Source organism: Nannospalax galili, unplaced genomic scaffold (assembly GCF_000622305.1).
Source record: "Nannospalax galili isolate Female #2095 unplaced genomic scaffold, S.galili_v1.0 scaffold182, whole genome shotgun sequence".
Lineage (NCBI taxonomy): Eukaryota > Metazoa > Chordata > Mammalia > Rodentia > Spalacidae > Nannospalax > Nannospalax galili.
Genome location: NW_008348662.1, coordinates 758,994 through 765,070, shown reverse-complemented (window position 1 = coordinate 765,070; position 6,077 = coordinate 758,994). Strand labels below are relative to the sequence as shown.

At 35.9% G+C, this 6,077-nt stretch overlaps 1 protein-coding gene across 7 annotated transcripts in view; it reads left to right on the top strand.

Annotated features, from left to right (window-relative positions):
- The window catches only part of Tsga10 (testis specific 10), a 162,810-nt gene extending 158,020 nt beyond the window's left edge, over positions 1-4,790 (top strand). For 5 of the 7 annotated variants that reach the window (XM_029569747.1, XM_029569745.1, XM_008845853.2 and 2 more), the window contains exon 20: positions 4,330-4,785. The gene's annotated coding sequence lies outside the window, so the exon portion shown is untranslated. Of the gene's footprint in view, positions 1-4,329 lie in introns of all 7 variants that reach the window. The other 2 variants (XM_029569744.1, XM_008845851.2) reach the window with 2 other exon arrangements.
- The last annotated feature ends 1,287 nt before the right edge of the window (positions 4,791-6,077 follow it).

The following is a 6,077-nucleotide window of genomic DNA, read 5'->3' as shown; positions in this document are numbered from 1 at the left end:
GACTTACATATATTGAACCATTCATGCATCTCTGGAATAAAGCCAACTTGATCATGGTGGATGATCTTTTTGATGTGCATCTGTATGCAGTTTGCAATTATTTTGTTGAGAATTTTTGCGTCTACGTTCATTAAGGATATGGGTCTATAGTTTTCTTTTTTGATTGTGCCTTTACCTGGTTTTTATATTAGAGTGATGCTGGCTTTATTGAAGGACTTAGAAGTTCTCCCTCTGTTTCAATCTTTTTGAATAATGTAAGTAGTATTGATTATAGAACTTCTTTAATGTCTGGTAGAATTCTGCTGTAAATCCATCTGTTTTATTTAGTATTACCTTTGCCATTGAGTTGATGGGAAATCTTTTCATTTCCAGTTTTTGTATTTTAGTTTCATTTTTTAGATTTCTGCTCTTAATATCTTATTATATCATTTCTGTGTTCTCTCTGCTTTGTCACATGCCTTGTTTTTATGTTTGTGCTTTACCACGTCTCATGTGCCCATGAGGAGGTATGTTCCTTCTTATGGTATAATACTATATTTCTAAAAGATTTACTTTGTTATTTTTTACATCCTTGGTTAGCTCTGCTTATTTTTTGTTCACTTGACCTGTTTGGTACTAAGAATAATATTTCAAAATCTTCTGTTATTATGAACATGTTTTATTTCTTGGCTCTTCTATAATTTTTTTAGGATACTAATCTTTCTGTTTTCAGAAATAGGACAGTGCCTACTATCATAAATTCTGTTTAAAAGTCTATAGCGATAGAATGAGGAAGTGAAATAAAAGGATATTGCTTATTGTAGCAGGAAGGTGTTGTTTTTCAAAGATGATAGGATGATATACATTGATAAGAAAGGCTCTAGAGATAAAAAAATTGGAATAGCATAAGTTAGTAAGGTTTAGGAATTAAAAATATCACTCTGGCTGGTTGACCAGAAAGCATGAGATTTTTCCTGACCCTGTGTCCCCTATACTGAGATTACAAGCACCTATCAGCACCCCCTTTTAAGTGGATACGGGAGATTAAATTCAGGTCTTCATGCTTGCACAGCAAGCGCTTGAACAACTGACCCATCTCCCTAGCCCAGCATTTTCAACTTCATAAAGATAAATACAAGTCAGCCATGGTGGAGCATACCTTTAATCCCAGCACTTGGGAGACAGAGGCAGGTAGATCTCTGTGAGTTCAAGGTCTACATAGTGAGGTCCAGACCAGCTGGAACTACAGGGATACCCTGTTTCAAAAAGACCAAAAAAAGAGATAAATACTAAATACTGCAAATAAAGATGAGTAAAAGCATGAGCTAACCAAAAAAAAAATCACTCTCTAATATTGGTCTACATATACTAAATAAAACATTTTCAAAAGAATTTTCATTTGCATCAAATACTAGGAATTAATTTAATAGATCATGGGGAAGAATTCTTTGTAGAAAATTACAAAGCAGTGAAGTGTCTGTCAGGAGGATAGCATACACATGCTACAACGTGCTTATGTTTAAAGCTGTGCTTTCTCTGCCTGATTAGGGCTTAAGAAGGGACTCTGGGTTTAGGAGAATCATTTTCTTTGTGTGTAGGGGTGGGGGTGTGCCTGTGTGTGTGTGTGTGTGTGTGTGTGTGTGTGTGTGCACATAGGCCAAAGGTCAACTTCAGGTATATTTTTCAGGAGCTGTCCACTTTTTTTTTTCAGACAAGGTTTCTCACTGGTCTAGAACTCCAAATATGGCCAGTTAGCCCTAAGGATCCCTGCCTCTGCATCCTTATCCCTAGGGTTACAAGCATGCATTACCATGCCTGACTTTTTATGTGAGTTCCGAGATCCTCATGCTTGCAAGGCAAGCACTTTACCAACTGAGCCATCTCCCCAGCCTTCATTTTCTTGACATCAGGACCATCCTGAAGCATCAGTTTGACCAGCCAGTTACTATTGATCACCTTCTAGGTCAGGTCCTTCAACTGAGCATGCTGTTCATCTTTCTTTTGGACAAATCTTCACATCTTTCTTGTCAGTTGGTGGTTTTTCTATTGGGCAGTTACAGGCCCAACCTCCTGGACAGGGTGCTTGGTGATCTCTTCCCCTCTACTTTTGGTCTTGTTCTAGCACCAGTATTTATATTTCATACTGGCACAACTCTAACACAGACCATTGAGACCATTATGTAGGTGGTTTGCTGCTGTGTTTCTTGCATCGATACTCTGAACTGTCATTCTTCATTGTGGGATGTAACTCTCAGTGTCCTTTTTTGATACATTCATATTTTTGTTTGTCCATGTATCTAATACTATGTATTAAAGTTACAATTCCTGTTTTCTTATTGTTTCCATTTTCCTGGTAAGCACCTTTATTTAGCTGTTTTAAATCTCTCTGCCTTATTGTTTCTCTTATAAAGTGTAGATTTGAGTTTTGCTTTATAAGCCAGTTTTTTTAATTTTTAAAATAAAGTCCAAAAAAGTTTAGTAGAATTAAAATTCTTCCTATTGTTGCTGTGACTGTTACATTTGGACTCAAATTCCTCACATCTTATGCTGTGTTTGCTGTCTTTTATGATATAGTTCCTATTTTTCTCTATTTTATTAGTTTTCTTTGCTTTTTACTAAATTTCTTGTAATATTTAAAATGGTTTATATTTTAGCTGCTTCCTTTCTGTTAACAATATGACCTTTGCCCCCCTTTTTAAACTTCACCTTTCACTCTCAATTTGAAATGTTATCTTTGGGGTTGGAGAAATGGTTCAGTGGTAGAGAGCACTTGCTACTCTTCCAGAGAACCTGAGTTTGGGGCAGCTCACAACTGCCTGTACCTCTGGCTTCAGGGGATCTGACACCCTCTTCTGGCCTCTTTGGGCACCTGCACACACACACACACACACACACACACACATACACACACACACACAAACAATTAAAAATAAAATAAATCTTTAAAGTGTTGTCCTCAACTGCTACCTATTATTTAGACAATAGGCAATAGACTCAATTTACTTTTCTCCATTTTCTCTTCTGTTTTCTCTACCTCTAGTTTTATCTTTTCCAGGTTACCAAATAAGTGATGTCATGTGGTATGTACCCTCTCATAGCTGACCTAGACACAGCTTAATATATTTTGATATTTATCCAGGCTGTTGCATATAACTGCTGAGAAATATTTAGCAGCCACTATATGAAGAAACCATAAGTATTGTATTGGCTTTTGTTGTTGTAAAAACAGTACAGAGAATCTCATATATTTTACCCCCCAGTTTCTACAATGACAATATCTTAGAAACCAGGAAATTGACATTGCTACAATATACAATAATAATAGTATATAGGCATTATTCAAACTTCACTATTTTTTCACATGTATTCATTTGTGTGTGTGTGTGTGTGTGTGTATGCGTATAATCTTTTTATACTCCACATACTACCAAATAGTTGATACTGAATTTTTCCATCAGCACCAAAGAACTCACTTCCTTAGGAAGATATTTGAAGGAAGGAAGTAATGGAATGCATGTGATATGAGAACAGAGGGGCAACTATTGGAGAGGTGAAGGGGACCATAAGAGGAGAATAGGGATACAGGGGAAGGCACTGGGGCAGGAATACAAGTAAGAACAAAGTATAGGGCTGGAGAGATGGCTCAGTGTTAAAGAGCACTAGCTGCTTTTTCAGAGGACCCAGGTTTGGTTTCCAGCACCCACATGGTGGCTAACAATCATCTGTAACTCTAGTTCCAGGGGATCCCATGTCCTCTTCTGGCCTTTATGGGTACTGCGCACATGGGTACAAGTACATATATGCAGGCAAAACACTCATACACATAAAAAGTAAAATTTAAATATTTAAAATTTCAAAAGAACAAAGTACAAAGCCATAGATTTATGAAAATGGTCATTACTTTCAATAATAACTTTAAATAATCAATTTGGAAAAAAACCTCCCTTGTCATACCCACCCCTTTAGAGTTACAATCCTTATCTCCTCCACCACTACCACCTGGCCAACTAACTTCTTCTCCATCTATAATTCTGTCAGTTTGAGGGTACCATATGAGTTTAGTCACACACAACATCTAACCTATCGAGATGGGCTTTTTTAGTTCAACATAATGCCCATAACACCCATCCAAGTGGTACATCTCAGTAGTTGATTATTTTTTATTTTAAAATAGTATTCCATGGTACGAATATGCCACAGTTTCTGAAAAAAATGCATTGTATTCATTTTCCTTCACAGATGCTGAGGTGGGTGGGGAAGACAAGTACTGCTAAAACATAAGGGATCTGCTTTTACACGTGCTGAAATAATTGAATTTAAAGCCTTGTTTGTTTTTCTTTTCTCTTATAGGAATCTTTGCTGTAGAGATTTCTGAAGATTCTACACAGCCTTGGAAAGGTGAAAGATTCAAAAAGATTTTTTTTTTTTTTTTGCTATGTGATTGCATTTATCTTTTGAATGCTCGATGGTGTTAAATATATTTATTAACTCTGGGCCTCTGGGTCTGTTCTTGTGTGCCACATCACAGCAATCTAGGATGATGTATGCAAACAAAATGCATATGTAATAGTGAGTGTAAAATCTGCTTACTTCACTATTGAGCACTGTTTTGTTAACTACCCAGAGAAAATAAAGAAGCTTAAAAAAGAGGGAAAAGTGTTTTTACAAAACTGGTTTCCTTTCTTTTCTTGCTATCTCAAATGATTGGTTGGTTAAATTTTTTCTTTGTGATTTATGTTTTCATGGCTGAAGAAGTTGTGCCAAAATAGGCACATCTTGCCTACAGCACTGGCCTGGGACCCAATATCGCATTTTGGAACTAACCTGACATAAATTGCGTGCCACAATCTAACTTCAAAGTAGGAGTGTATCAGGGCTTTCAGTCTGTACTATTGTACCACTCAGACTAATTAACATGCATTTTTTACAATTGCGTTTACTCCTACTGTTTTTAGAAAGGTAGGTGAAAGTCTCTAATGAGACTTTTTTCTTCAGTAAGGTAGAATGAGAGCTGCCAACTGAAAACAGAGCCTTTGAATCTCATCCATTTGCATGTCTCCATGTAGAGCACTCATAGCAAATCAAAGATTATTGAGTGGCAAAAACTCTTACTTAGAGCCAAGTCATTCTCAGAATATAACTTTATAAACAATTTATTATTTTTTGTGTTTGATGTGTGTGGTGTGGTGTGTATTTGTATGTGTGTATGGTGTGTGTATTTGTGTTGTGTGTGTCTATGTTGTATGTGTCTGTGTGTGTGTGTGGTGTGTGATGTGTGTGTGGCACAGAGCACATGAGGAGCTTAGAGGCCAACTTGTGGGAGGGAATCAATTCTCTTCTTCCACCATGTGACTTCTGGGGATTGAACTGATTGTCTGTCTTGGCCTCAAATATATTTATCAATTGTACCATTTTACCAGACGCAAATCATCTTTTTGGTTTTCTTTTCCTTTTTTAAGATCTTAAAAATTTTATTGAATTTTTGTGAATTTCATGTGCTATATTTTAATCATATTTAGACCCTGTCCCTCACCTGTACCCCTCTTATAGCTCTCCCCCATGGGATTTCATGTACTTTGTCATTTATATTATGGCTTATCGAGTCAAGTTTGTGTCCCCAAATGTCAGGATATAACTTTAAAATTTTTTTTAGCTCTTAATTTCAAAATTCAAGAAAAACTCTACTCTCATACTGTTAAAAAAAAAAACTCAGAAAAATTGACCCACATCTTCAAGCCTCTAGATATATTAATTCTTTGCCGCTACAAAGGTTTCAACAAAACCAGTGTGTTAGACAAATTATCTTTAAATTTTCTATAATTTCCTAATTAAATTGAAAACACATGCGATATATTTTATAAGAGATTTATGCTAAATTCCAAAGCAAATTATCTCAAAATATTATACTTTTCACAAACATATTCAACCTCACATCATTAGCAATGTCCTTTAAATTAACACCATTATAAATATATCACTGACAAGATAATATGTGGTGGGTCAATTTTAACTTGCTTTTTACTTTCAATAAATTCTTTAATTAAAAAGGCATTTCTTAACTGGGCGTGGTGGTGCACACCTTTAATCCCAGAGGCAGG